This window comes from Vulpes vulpes, chromosome 14 (genome assembly GCF_048418805.1).
Source record: "Vulpes vulpes isolate BD-2025 chromosome 14, VulVul3, whole genome shotgun sequence".
Taxonomy (NCBI): Eukaryota; Metazoa; Chordata; class Mammalia; order Carnivora; family Canidae; genus Vulpes; species Vulpes vulpes.
Window position 1 is genome coordinate 44110343 of NC_132793.1, and position 14984 is coordinate 44125326.

At 43.0% G+C, this 14984-nt stretch overlaps 1 protein-coding gene across 8 annotated transcripts in view; it reads left to right on the forward strand.

Annotated features, from left to right (window-relative positions):
• Window positions 1-14984, forward strand: part of RIN2 (Ras and Rab interactor 2) — a 215676-nt gene that overhangs the window by 45416 nt on the left and 155276 nt on the right. For all 8 annotated transcript variants that reach the window (XM_072736507.1, XM_026002340.2, XM_072736501.1 and 5 more), the window contains one exon: window positions 214-340. The gene's annotated coding sequence lies outside the window, so the exon portion shown is untranslated. The remainder of the gene's footprint in view (window positions 1-213; window positions 341-14984) is intronic.

Here is a 14984-nt window from a genome sequence, read left to right on the forward strand (position 1 = left end):
TAGAGAACATCCTGGTAGAGAAAGGCCCTCTTTAAGTACCTGGCCCAGAGATGGGAATGAAGGCCAGAAAAGGAAGGGAAGGCCATTCAATGTTCTCCCAGCTGTCATTGCAGCATCCTTCCAAAACTCGACAAGATGAGTCCTCTATGCGGTTGTTCACAACATTATTAAATTGCTTCCAAAACTCTAAACAGCTGATTCTGTGTGTTGTAGATGGAAACAAGAGATCCAGACTTCTGAACTACTGGAAAAGAGAAAATGTGCAAGCCCTTTGGGACTCTCGGGAGGCCAGGGCTGAACTGAAGACAAAGAGGAAGGCAGGGACATGCTGGTGTGAAGGGTATGTAACATCAAGATTATAAGACCCAGCGATTTTTCCTGATTTCCAGGTTCCACTGTGCTGTCATAGAGATTGTGTGCTCCAGCTTGGTTATGTTGGTGTGGGTGTGACTTCTCTGACAGGGGCAGCTGCTTACCTGATTCCAGGTATCTGAGGGATTCAGTGTATGCTGCACTGGCCACATAAACCTGGATGGTTATGGAGAACATAAACTATAGCTGCTCCCATCTATGGGGCATGGACTGACTACGTGCCAGGTGAGGCTTTAAGCACTTTAATGGATTAATTCATTGAATTCCCACACCACCACCATGAAGCAGGCATGGCTATTGTCTCCATCTTAGAAATGGGGCCACCAAGGAGCACAGAGAAGCTGGTTGCTTACTGAGGGGACATTGAGATGGTGAGACCTCATCCCAACATGAAAGCCTTACTCTCTCTGCTCTCTCCCTTTCTCATACATTTCTTCCTAACCCTACTTTTTACTCTCTCCCTCTCTCTCTCTTTTTGTTTTTTTGTTTTTTTATAGGATTGTAGGTGTCTCCATATGACAGGGAATTAGAACCAGAGGATGTCAGTATACATCACTGGCAGATCTTATTTTCCCAAAATGGCCACAACAATATTGCTTAGGACCTTGCCATGCTCCCTCAGACAGGGAAGTCTACTTTCCCTCTCCTGGAGTCTTGGTAGAACTCAATGACAGAGAGAAGGTAGCAGAAGTGACACAGAGTGACTTCAAAGCCAGATCATCAAAGATAACATGGCTTGTACCAGGTTCTCTCATTCTTTAGGCACCCTTGTCTTTGATACCAGCCACTGTTGGCTATTCCCACAGAAAGGCAATGTGGAGGGGTTCCAGCCACCAGCCCCACCTAAGGCCATGCTGATATGTGACTGAGACTTTGGGTGGCTCTAGTTCCCAGCCTTGGAGCTGCCCCCAGGGATGCCAAGTAGAACAGAGACAAGTTGTCCATAATGAACTGTTCCTGTTCAGCCCTGCCCCTATAGCAGATTCATGAGTAGCATTAACATTGTCATCATTTTGCACTGTCTCACACTCACTACAATACCATTTAAGGTAGATGGCATTACACTCATTTACAAGTAAGGAAATAGGGGCCCATTTTGATTATGTGACTCACCCAGAGCCACACACTGAGCTGGGATTTGAATCCAGGTCTACTCTACCCAAGCTTGTGAGATCCTCCACTGCCCAGCTGTCTATTCCTTCTGGATCAAGAGCTAGGGCCTTTGACACAGCTGCTTTCAGAGAAAAATTTGGCATAAGAGGACAAGACAGTAAAACAAGAGAAGCAGCTTTACATGATCTTGTTGTGACTCTGTTTCCTTAATTTGAATCTCAGATAAATGCTGCCAGTCCTGACTTAGACCTAAGGACGATCTCTCAGAAAGTCAGCTATCTTCTTTCCATGAGCTTAGATTCCATGGGATCTGCTCGTGTCACATGAGATACTTTTCCATATCATGTAAAGTAAAGTCATTTGTATGACCAGATACTTCTATGTCACCAACATTGCTATTTTTTGTTTGACTTCTGGCTGCATGAGGCCAGGGATTGGCCTGTCTCCTGTTTCCTTCTTGCCTCATGTTTACTAGCACAGCTTCTGACTGCCAGTAGACCATGAATAAAGGCATGGGAAATAAATATCACAGAGCATCAAATATGAATTATCTTGGGATGCATGGGTGGCTCAGCGGTTAAGTGTCTGCCTTTGGCTCAGGTAGTGATTCCTGGGTCCTGGGATCAAGTCCCACATTGGGCTCCCTGTGGGGAGCCTGCTTCTCCCTCTGCCTGTGTCTCTGCCTCTCTCTCTCTCTCTCTCTCTCATGAATAAATAAATAAAATCTTTAAAAAATATATGAATTTCCTTGACGATGATGACAGTAGGGTAAGGTACAAAATTCCAGATATAAATACTGACATCTTATCTTGCTGTGAAAGATTTGTGTTTTGAGGTCAGAGGTTTCCTTTTCACTTCCGTTGTCTTTCCTGTTAGGTAAAACATTTTCATGTTTGACTTCTATAAAAAAAATAACTTCAATGAAATGCAACAGTTAATTAACAATAGCAGGAACTGGCAGGGCTCTGAGACACTATTTCACTGTGTTGTTTATCCAAGTGGAAAATATTTTCAGAAGTACAACACTGGTGAATTGATTTGGGTGCAAATGTTGAAATACGACATGTGGCTTCTGCTTTCACTCTGGGCAGCCTTTACTCATAGGAATGGTGGCACTTGTACTTGTGTCTTTCATCTTGTATTTAGTTATATGCATGTCATTGCAGCCGCTCATGAACTGTGAATAGCTCTGATCTCTACCTTGCCCAGAATGTCCACTGTTTTACCCTACATTTAGTACGTGTAGAGCTCCAATAATAATGGAGGTGGCAGCAGGACCAGAATATGAGGATTTTTTTTTATTATTATGAAGGATCAATAAATGCATGCAGAATATGAGGCAAGTTTAAGTCTTTAATCATATTTTTTATGGCCCAATTCATCAGTTAGCTTTTGCTGCCTTAAAAAAACCCACCACCACCACCACCCCGTGCCAAAACGTATTAGCTTAAAATGAAAGCATTGAGTTAGTTTAGGGTTCTGCAGGGTGACAGTTTGGATCGGGCTCTGCTGGTCTGGCTGGCTCAGCTGGGCTGACACATGCATCTTCCATCAGCTGCCAGGTAGGATAGTGGCCTCACCTGGGATAACTCACCTCTGTTCTGCGTGTATCTCATTGCCTCCCCCCTTCCCCACCATACATTAAGGATCCAAGAGAACTAATACACCTGGCTTCTTGAGGCCAGGGCTTGGAAGGACACAGGGTCACATCTGCCAGGTTCTATTGGCCAAAGCAGGTCATAGGCCAATCCAGATTCAGGAGAAGAGGAATAGACTCCAGCCCTTGATGGGAGGAACTGCAAAGCTGTCTTGCAAAGGGCAGGCATATAGGAAGGGTGGAGAACTGTGGTCATCTTTGCAACCCACAACACCACGTGAAGTGCCAGTATTGTGCCGAGGGAATTAACAATATTACAATAGAGAATGGTTGAGAGGAAACCACGTGCATTGACTGACAACTTATGAGAAAAATGGCAGTGGGCTGAGAAGAGAGGACAGCAGGAAGAAACTGAGATGGACACAGGCCATTTATTTCTCTGTTCCCTCCCGCCCAGCCCTGTAAAAGGGGAATTGAGAGGGAGGTGTGTGTCGGAGTGCAGGGGCCCAGTTGGTAGGAAAGGCTCTTTGCTTTCGCTGTTCCCTGCCCTCCCATTAGCAACTGGGGGGTGGCAGGTGATGAAGGTGTGGCTCTCTCGTGTCTCCCTAGAGGGAGCCAGCAGAGAGGGAGGGGGAAGGGTCAAATGATCGGTCTCCTGAATCTCTTTGTTCCCACGGAATTTCAGGAGGGCTTCAGCTTATGAACACTTGACCTCATGAAACTACTATCGAGTTCACTGTCGCATTTCATCGTCACAACAGCTCCATAAGGATGGGATCATTTTTATTTTCACTTTACAGATGGGAAAACTGAGTGCTATGTGGTTAAGTAACTTGTCCTGGATCGCACTTGGACAGTGACAAGATGGGGTTCAAAGCCAGACTGTGTGATGGCTTCCATGGTGCACTTGGCTGAACCCCTGAACCCTGCGATGCCAACATGGCCTGCGGGTTTGACAGAAATGGCAGCCCCAACAGAGATGTGATCAGAGCACATGGGGCGTTCCCTCTTCCCTTCCCCTGACCTCTGTCTGGATCTCGGACTGAGGAGCATGCTATAGAGGGGTAGGGCTGGTGGGATGACATCACGAATGGAGAATTTGGCAAGCAGCAAGTAAGCAGCTACCTTTGGGAAGATCCCCTCTCCCCCTTGGGGAAGCATTTTCAAGCCCAACTGGGTGATCCGTCTCCGTCTCCTGGCTGAGTTCCAAGGCCCTAGAGGTGCAGTTTGAGTGCTCTATTTTGTAGTACCCAGAGGGTGCTCTGGTAGGGTGTAGAGCAAGCCTGCTTCTGCTCACCAGGCCAAGATCATCAGGCCAGCGCGGAGCCCATCTGAAACAGCTCCTCTGCAAATACGTCTCATGCGTTGGCCGGCACACGGAGGAGCTGACTCGTATCTTCCACTGGACCCACTCGTATGATCTCTAGTTCTCCAGTTCTCAGGCTTCTCCTCCCTCCAGGCTACAGAATCTCACAAATTAAATATAATCGGTGGAGAATGCCTGTTTTCCCTCTTGCTCTCCTGGCTCACTGTTTAAAAGCTCGTGCTGCCATCCACTGGCTAAGAATTTTAAAGTGGTTTTGTGAAGAATTTCCCTCTTTTCTCATCACTGTTTTTTCTTTCTCGTATTTTCCTCAATCCTGCTGGTTCTTTCCAACATGCGGAAGCAGCTTAGAAGCCTGATAGTAATAAGGATGAGTGAGTCTTGTTGGAAAGAGTAGCATTTCTTTAAGGCTTACTATGAGTCAGGTCCTGTTCTAGGTACATGACCTGTTCTTTCCTCACACATCCCTGAGAGGTAGAGAGGCACTGTCTTTGTCCCCATTTTACAGATGAGAAAATGGAGAGTGGTGCAGTTGTCTATGTGTCACAGTGCCTGGAACGCTCGAGGGCTCGATGATTAGTTTTTACTTGTCAAAATGAGCCATATCTTAGCTTCAGTCAAGAATTTGTGTTCAATGATGCTTGGACACACAGTGAAGGAGCGGGTGGGATTGGGAAGAGTGGGAGGCCATCTGGATGTGACCATGAACAGGTGACAGTGAGTAGCTGAGGCTCAATCCCAAAAGGGTTCTGTGACAGATGGTATAGGATGGATACATCTTGGAATTACCTGCCAAGGGAACAGAAGCTGAGGGATTCTTGGAGAAATCATGAGGATCTTTTTAAAGTAATTTTGGGCTTCATCCTTGTATCCTGCATGTTGCCACCCATTTGTCCAGGGAAGGAAACCGGGAAAAGCTATTGTGCGTTATCCCCCTTGGCTTCCCATACTTCCCCCTTTGTTCTCTGCCTCAGCTGTCACTTGCAGCATACCATCCCCAAACTCAGTGGAAAATTGATAATATTAATTAATAATACTTAGCTCATGCAACTAAAGGTTGGCTGGGGTTTGGCTTATCTGGGTTGAGCTTAGCTGGTTGGCTCGCTTCTGGCATAGGTCCAGCTAGGCCTGACTTCTCTTGGCTGAGATATAGGTTCAAACCTGTTCTACCGGAGTGCATTCTAAGTTATGCTTGTGGGCAGGTGCTTCCTGAAGAAGGCTCTTCTCATAACCAGACAGAGGCACAGGGGTGCAAGTGGAAACCCAAGAGGCCTCTTAATGGAGACTTCTGTATTATCTTATTGAGTAAAGGAAGTCATATGTCCAAACCCAAGTTAAGAGGCAGAAAGGTATATCCTGCCTTTACTGGGAAAGTTTCTACTACTCGCCTTGGCTTAGAATCAATAAGGCACTCTACTGTGCTTTCTTTGCCTGCCTCTAAACTGTACAAATACAATGTGAAATTTAAAAGTTTTGCCAGTGCCAGTTTTAGTTATCACTTTGGGCAAAATCCCAAATCTTTAACGATATTATAATTTGTTACTAATGGGAGATGACATGGTTATTAAAAGCTGTGCACCCTAAGGTTCCAGAAGCCTCTTTGGCAGTCTCAGACCTCAGCTGGGGATTGTTGCCTTATCTTGTACTGTGACTGCTCATCCCGGACTCACAAAGTGTTTGGAGTCCTTGAGATCTTCTGTCCCAGTTACAATTTGTACCACCTGGCCAGCTGCCTCAAATGGTGAGACCTAGCATCTGCCCCTACCAGTTGCTCAAGCTTAGAATGAAATAAGAGGAGCAAGTGGAATGATTAAGTTGTCAGTTATATTGATGTGTGTATTTTCCTACATTTTAGGAGAAGGCTGGAATCCTGTAAGAATCTCATTTCTCTGCTTTTCTCAGTACCTTGGCTCTCTCGTCTGGCATGACTACAATTTGGCTGGAAGGAGAAGAGGCAGAGCTTTTATGTTGGTTGGAATTTGCAGCCATAAATATACAGGACTTTTTCCAAGTTAGCATGGAAAAGACTTGCCGTGTTATGCTTTCTGTGAGTTATAAGTCATAAAGCATATGCTCAGGGTGGCTTGACTGTTGTGTTCTTGGCCCTGTGAAGAAGGTCTGCAGAAAAAAACCTAAGCCCTGAATGATTAAACGTCTTTGCAAACACTCATAAGTTATTTATAATGTGTCCACAAACTGGGCAAGCAAGTGAACGCAGGCCTTAATGCTAATGTATTAGCCATGGCACCTTATTTGTCCCTTTAGAGCATTCAGATTAATCCATTAGTGAAATCATGTGCCTCATTAATACTAAATCAAAATGTCTGTGAACTTAGTGGTTTGTTTCTGTCTTTATAAATGCACAAGGTGGAGCAGAGAGTACCAGCTATGGGAGCCAATTACTAAGTGTCATTTCTTAGTGGGAAGGATGGTGGGGGCAGTGGGTAAATGAGACAGGGAAGAGAAAGCAGTTGTGTTAATGGGCAGATTCCCACTGTGGGCAAGGAGGGGCTCTGTCCTGCGGGTTTGCTCTGGGAGATGATTCTACCTCAACTCAGAGTTGCTTCACCAAGTTGTGAGGTCACTGGAGTATTCTATCCACTTCTGTTGGTGAGGACCATTTCAGAGGGTAGTAACTCCCTGGTCTTCTGGTCTACCCAGTGGTGAGTCAGGTATGCTACTGTCAGAATCTTCAGCAAGAGTGCCACTGATACTTGCTGTGGAAACTCTAGACTCGTAGGAGGATAGTAGGTGCTGAGGGGCTATGGGTGAGGCACTGTCAGCATCTGCTACAGGGCACTTCACAGATTTTCGGGAAAGGAAGAAGGGAATTTGTAGCTTTTGAAACCAAGCACAGCAGAAGCTAAATACCTCAAAGGCCTTTGGGCTGAATGAGGAAAGGTGAATATTCTTTTGCATGGCTATTTATTTACATTTTGGCACAGCCATATAATGAAACATTATACAACCACTAACAAAAGACGGAGAGCTAATGAGCTGATAGGAAACTCTTTTCAACTTATAGTTTTGAGCAGGAAAAAAGCACAGTGTGGAACAATATGTAGAATATGCTGGGTTGGGGATCCCTGGGTGGCTCAGCGGTTTAGTGCCTGCCTTTGGCCCAGGGTGCGATCCTGGAGTCCCGGGATCGAGTCTCATGTCAGGCTCCCAGCATGGAGCCTGCTTCTCTCTCTGCCTTGTGTCTCTGCCTCTCTCTCTCTCTATGTCTATCATGAATAAATAAATAAAATCTTAAAAAAAAAAGAATACGCTGGGTTTTTCATGCAAACACTTTTATTGGTTTATAATTTACATGTCATAAAACTCACCCATTTTAAATATATAAGTGTGTTTGGGTAAATATATAGTTTTCTAGAAATTCCATGTAAATGGAATCATACAATATGTAGACTTTTATGTCTGACTTTCACTCAGCATAGTGTTACTAAAATTATTCACATCATAGTATATGTCAATAGTTTGTTTCCTTTTTACTGTGGAATAGCATTTCATTGTATAGATATATCACTTTTTGTTTATCCATTCTACAGCTGATATATATTTGGTTTGTGTTTAGTTTTATTATTCTGAACAATGCTCCTTAGGAACATCCACATGTAGTCTTTTTTTTTAAAGATTTTATTTATTTATTCATGAGAGACACAGAGAGAGAGGCAGAGACACAGGCAGAGGGAGAAGCAGGCTCCTTGCAAGGAGCCCAATGTGGGATTCGATCCCAGGACTCCAGGATCACACCCTGAGCCGAGGGCAGACGCTCAATTGCTGAGCCACCCAGGTGTCCCCACATGTAGTCTTTATGTGGACATATATTTTAATTTATCTTGGGTAGGCCCTTAACCAGCAAAATTTCTGGAACATGTGGTAAGTACATGTATAGTTTTTTTAAGGAACACCAAACTGGTTTCCAAAGAGACTGTACCATTTAGTTGCTTCCTACCAGCACTGCATGCGGGGCCAGTTTCTCCATATCCTAACCAACAACTGGTATTGTCAATCTCTCTGATATTAGTCATTCTGATAGAAGTGTAGTAGCATCTTATTTTGGGTTTAACCTTTCCTAGAGACTAATGATGTCAACCGCCTTTTCATGTGCTTATTTTCCATTCATCTATCTTCTTTGGGGAACTGTCTACTCAAATATTCTCTCATTTTTGTTTCTCTTCTTATTGATTAAAAAGGATTCTGGACTGTTGTAAATTTTGCTGTAAGGAAAATATTAAGGTCAATAGTAAGGTCAATATTATTTCCAAATAGAAAGTTAAAAAAAGAAAAATCCTATACCCCCATCAGTGTTCCTATGCCCCATCAGAATGGTATACTCAGGAATTGTTCCATGGTGTTTCATCCTCAGGAAAAAAAATTAAAGGGAAGGGAGAGATCAAATTTTCAAGCTTCTGCCAGAAAGTCATTGTCTGGTAAAAACACAATGGATCTTTATTAAATCAAGACATACTTCCTTGACTACTTTTTTTCTGTAAATGGGAAATTGGTGATTTACAAATGTCCAGATGTTAGATAAAGGAGAAACATGAGGGATCCCTGGGTGGCTCAGCGGTTTAGCGCCTGCCTTTGGCCCGGGGCGTGATCCTGGAGTCCCAGGATCGAGTCCCACGTCGGGCTCCCGGCATGGAGCTTGCTTCTCCCTCCTCCTGTGTCTCTGCCTCTCTCTCTCTCTTTCTATGTCTATCATAAATAAATAAATAAATCTAAAAAAATAAAAAAGGAGAAACATGAGCAAGCTTATTATTATCTTCTTTCTTTCTTCTGTCCCTACAGAAGTTACTCAGCTTCCTCACCCTTTTCCCTCCATGTATGGGTAAGAGACACTTGTGATATGTCCTCCTGCCAGTGTAGAGCCAGATCCTGGTAGCAGAGAAAAGAGCAGAGCTAGTCCACTCTCGGGCGTGGGAACTTGTGCGTTCCCCAGCGGTGCTCCCACACTCTCTCCACGCTGACCCTGATTGCTCACAGCCAGTGCATCCATGGAGTTGCCTCTCTTTCACTTCCCACAAAATCCACCACTTCTACAATTTCTCACATGTCAAAAGTGAACTAAATACATTCCATAGCCAAATGTATTGAGTTCAAACAGAAATTAATGGGCCAGTTACCACCGCCTTCAGCCCAGGGTGTGATCCTGGAGACCTGGGATCAAGTCCTGTCAGGCTCCCTGCAAGGAGCCTGCTTCTCCCTCTGCCTGTGTCTCTGCCTCTCTCTCTCTCTCTCTCTCTCTCTTTCAATCTCTCTCTCTCTCTCTCTGCCTCTCATGAATAAATAAATAAAATATTTAAAAAATATATGGGCCAGTTACCTAATAGCAGATGATGTAAAGAACAATGAGATGCAACAGAAAAATATTCCAGTCCACCTGCCATCTCCTTGACTTTCAGCAGGTTGACTTGTACTTCCTGGCTTTCAGTTTTTCAAATATTTACTGTGTACCAACTCTCCATTCTTTCATTCATTCATTGAATCTTTAAGAAATCCTACTATGCATCAGACACTTTGTGTGGCTAGAGGGGGTTAGTAATAAGCCATCATGACAAAGTGCTTCCACCAAAGTTTCCCACCCTAGTGGGAGAATTAGATAATACATAAGCAAGTAAATACGCAACGTATGTCAGGTTATAATAAACATTACAAAATGAAATGAAATGCAATCAGGATGTGGAGACAGATCGGTTCATAAAAATTCTGGAAGGATGTACTAAAAAGGATTAATAGAGCTAATCATTTAAATTTATGTATTTTAGAATTTATTTTCGAACTTTCCTAAAACAAACTTGTATTGCTTTTGTAATAAAAAGGTTATTCTAAAATTGCAGAAAAATATGAGATTTGAATGTCTACATGGTTAATCAGATCACTTGTATTCTAGTTTTATACCAAAAGTATTGAGAAAAGTCAACTGGAAAATAACACATAGTCTTTATTATCTGGGGGTGTGGTTTCTGCATACATTAGGAATTTTGATATCTGGAAATACAAGTTACGAAGGCTTGAACCAGGCTGTTTGCTGGAGGCCCAGCTCCATGGAACAGATGCCAGCATGTTTGGTATGTGGGGGTGGGGGGGGGGTGATCACACTGTTGGTTCCTCCTTCCTTCCTCTCTGCTTTCTCTCATGTCAGAGTTCCACATGCCTGGACTCTGCCTTTTCATTGGTTGCTGCCACTTCCCAAAGGGCTGACATTTTAGTTCGTAACATCACCACTTAGATCATAACAACCACTGGCGATAATAGTATGGTCACACAACGCCCCCACCCAAGACACCCACCCAAAACCTTCCTGCCCTACACTGTCAAATCATTTGATTTCTGGTCCATACCAATTTCAAAATCCATTTGGCCATCTCTGGTGGCAGAATAAATTAAATCCTATCCAAATATGAACTTCATTTTATGTTTTGTATGCTTGATCATGTTTTCTTGTAACTAATTCAGATTCATATTTATCTACTTAAGCACTGACAAAGAAACTCAAAATTTATGCCTACACAGATTATTCATTGGCTTATACTTCTAAGTCTAAACTCTATGGCTCTTCTCATAGTTTTTAGTAATTTCCATTGTTTCAAAGTGATTGTGATCCAAATAGCTTAGAGGCTTGTTTTTTGTTTCTCTGTTTACTTGCTTATTGATTAGGTTCTTAGGGACTCCAACCTTCACTCCCTTATTTTGTATTCCTAGGTAACTCCTTACTGGAAAATCAAATAATGCTGCTACAGAGAATGCTTATAGTAATGAGGCAAGAATTTTATCTACAAAGATAAAGTATACTTTAATAAAAGTTAACATCTTAAAGCTTGATAATATTTAAGAAAGATTGAAGAAGGTGTCTAAAGGACTATTTGAGATTGAATGAAGAATAATATATTAGTTCCTTTTTTCTCGTAACAAATATCAAGTTCACTAAAAATAATTCATTTCTTTTTATGTAACTACTTTATGCATTATGCTAGTTCCATTTTGCCATAAGTAGATTTATTAGGCCTTGTTTTGAAAATCTGCCCTCTTTTTCCTTCTTTGGATTTTGAAAGAGCAGAAGTTACACTGACATGCTCAGTGTGATATTTGCTGATGTGTGAGTGTGTGTGTGTGGTTTTAATTTTTGTTGTTTTTTTTTTCTCTCCCTCAGCCTTTTCTTTTAGTTAATGTGAATCATATTATATTTTCCACTCCTGACTACTGTGATTCATGGCCATCTATTTCCTCCGGAGCTCACTGGCTCCACAGAGTCCTCTGGGAAACTGATTAGTCACCACCAAGCAAGGCACCTTGCGTGCCCCTGGACAGCATCTGCTCCAACAACTATGTCTTTTAGAGGAAGATGAAAGTCGCTATAGCATCTTCCTTTGGGGAAGTAATAGGGCATTAGTTCAGGGGTTTGTATGCACTCCTGGGTTCATCTTTACAATTTTATGGACAGACATGTTGGATATTATAGAAGACAAATGTCTCATTTGTTTAAGGAGCTTTTCAGGCATACTTCTGGCCTCAGGGACCAAATACAAGAGTTGGTCATGGCCCCTTGCCCATAGAACCTGTATATAGTGTTTTTTGGATGGGTTGAGTCTTAATCTATTAATGCAGTTTTGAAAAAGTTGGAATAGATTCATTTATGTCAAACATATTTTTATTTAACCCACTTGGGTCTAACTTTAGAAAGTTTCAACCAAAGGATTTTTCTTCGTTGATCAGGCCTGTGAAGACACTCCTAAAGTCAGACCTTAAAAAAAAAAAAAAATAAATAAAGTCAGACCTTAATCATAGCAATTATTGTTTTTAGGTTTTGACTTGCATTTATCATTGCTGATTGACAGTTTGTGGCTACCTATCAGCAGGATACCATTGTGATTTTATCTCCACTTGATACCACCTGACCTAAGGGCACTAGAGCTGCTATCTCTGCAGTTGGAAGAACTTTAATTGTCTTAACCAGAGCAAAGCCTCTTTAAATGTAAGGAACTAGAACAGTTGAAGAGCAGAAACAACTGGTTAACCAGGTAGATAGGTTGAACACAGTATCAGAAAGTCCATTTCTGGGTTCAGCCCTGGGTGGCATTGGGAAACTACTTTTGCCTTGGTAGGCCTTAGGCTTCCTATGAGTCCATTAGCATAGAGAATTAGAAGTGGAAATGCAACAGAAAATAGTGCACCCACACAAGGGTTAGACATAGGTGACCTGTAATCAGAACTGGGTCACATGATAAAAAATCCTGACCATATATCAGATGAACGCGGAGAAATATAAATCTTTAACCTTTGCTGTAAAAAAAATATTCCAAGTTCTATCTACTGAGACCACAGAGCTCTTGTCTGGATATTCCACTCTTGCCTGTCCTATTGATCATTTGGAAGCTCTGGGGGGCATACAGAACATAGTCACCTTCCCATTTGGAATTAGAATCTAAGTGTTGGCCTACTGTCAAAGATAGTTCTGGAGAGCCACATTGCACCCCAGCTCTGATGTTGGCCAGCAGTGAGAACCTGGGTAGGTCATTTAGCCTTTGAGCCTCATTTTCTTCATTGACAGAATTCATTTGGGGCCAACTTTACCTGAAGGCTTTGGGTACTATATTGAAAATGGTTCTTTTTCTTTTTTTTTTTTTTTCTTTTTCTTTTTTTTAAAGATTTATTTATTTATTTGAGAAAGAAAACAAGATAGAGAGTGAGCACCAAGCAGGAGGAAGAGCAGAGGGAGGGGGAAAAGCATACTCCCCGCTGAGCAGGAAGCCAGACCTGGGGCTCAATCTCAGGATGCCAAGATCATGACATAAGCCAAAGGAGACGCTTAACCAACTGAGTCACCCGGACACCCCTTAGGAAGGGTTCTGAGGTACTCCATCGGGATATGTCACCACAACTGATTATCAGTGTCCATGATGCCAGGGAGAGACTAAGTCGGCTGCCATCCACACATTCAGTGATCCCTTAGCTTCTTCCTGGTGCTAACAGCACTCTGAGATGTTGCGACTTCTGATAGGTCCAGAAGGCCATATTTGTTGCTAACTAGCTAGCCTGAACACTGCCCAGAAAACTTTAGAGGCCCAGAAACCCAGGCCACCACAAGGGGAGGCCCGGGCCTTAGATTGTTTGTCCTAATTGGATTCCGAGCTCGGTTTCCTGTGTAAACCACAGTGCCAGGACATTGCTCCACCCCAGGAGCTAGTGTCTGGTAGGAAACTGGAATACTCCCTGCTGTTCGGGGATTTGTAGGCCAAGGAAAATACACTCTTTTTTCCAAAGGTGCTTTGATTGGCTTAGAACTAGAAAGAAAGTGAATGGTCTCAAGTGGTGATTCCCATGGATGACAGGACTGCAGCTGGAGGTCCTGGGTGCCTGACCGGTCCCCTTCACCAACAACCAGTTGAGTCAGGGAAACTCCGATAATCTGATTTTCATAAAGCTTTTTGTTTCAGTTTCCATTCCCACTGCAGTGTTCTGTTTTAATGATCTTGTCACTTCTGGCTCTTACAGTAAGGAAGAGTTTGTTTCCATGTGAGTCAAATAATGTTTGTTCTCTCCAGCCTTTTATTTGTTTCATCTTTTAGACATTTTAGTGGAGCTTAATTTAGGGGACGAACTGGACACGTAGTGAGCTGGTTCCAGAATATTGCTGTAGGCAGAACTGATGGTGCTCGTTTGGAGGAACCCTCTGGCTTTCTACCTCATATTTCATCCATGGCATCCACTGGCCTTGCTGCATACCCCCTACAGGTCTCTGTCTCCATTGCCTGCCTGTATCTGAGCTGCAGACTCATCTCTCTAACTCTCTCTTGGTCATCTCTGCTTTGAGGACCCACTCCTCAAATTGAGGTGGCCCGAAGTCGAGCTCTTTTGGTCCTCCCACTACACTGGCTATTTTCCTAGGTGCCATATTTTGGTGAATTGTACCAGTCCACCAGTTTCTTAGAGCTGAAACCTGAATGTTGTCTTAGACACTTTTTCTTCTTCCTACTACCTGCATGTATTAAATCCTATACACCCTAAATAGATCTCACATGCATCTATGCCCCACCCTTTATATTCATCTCACACATAGACTACCCTCACCTGGTTGGCTCTCACGTTGTCACTCTACTATTAAGAAGTATTTAAAAAAAAAAAAAAAGTATTCAGTGGTGCCTTGTCATCACCCACAGGGTCAAACCTAAGTGTGTTTGCATGGCCTACAAGATGCTCTTCTGTCCAGCCTCAGTTCCCCTTCCACAGAATATGTGGGAGCTCTTAGCAATAGTGAACAACACTGGATCTGTGGTTTCTCCAAAGCACAATGCCCCTCACTTTATATGGCACTTCTTGTGCTTTTCTGTGCATTTCTTATGCATTTCTCTGGAACCCCTTCCAGAGCCTACTTATCCTTCCAGGCTCAACTCAGAGGTTGCCTTCCTTATAAAGCTCTTCTGGTCTCCCTCAGAGGAACTTACACTTCTTCCATTCCTGTTGCAAGGGTCACAAATCTCAATTTTAGCAACGGTCTTGTGAGTGTCTCAGTGCAGAGGGAAGTATTTTAATGGGCCTGTTATTTCACATTGACTGCCCGCTATATTGTAG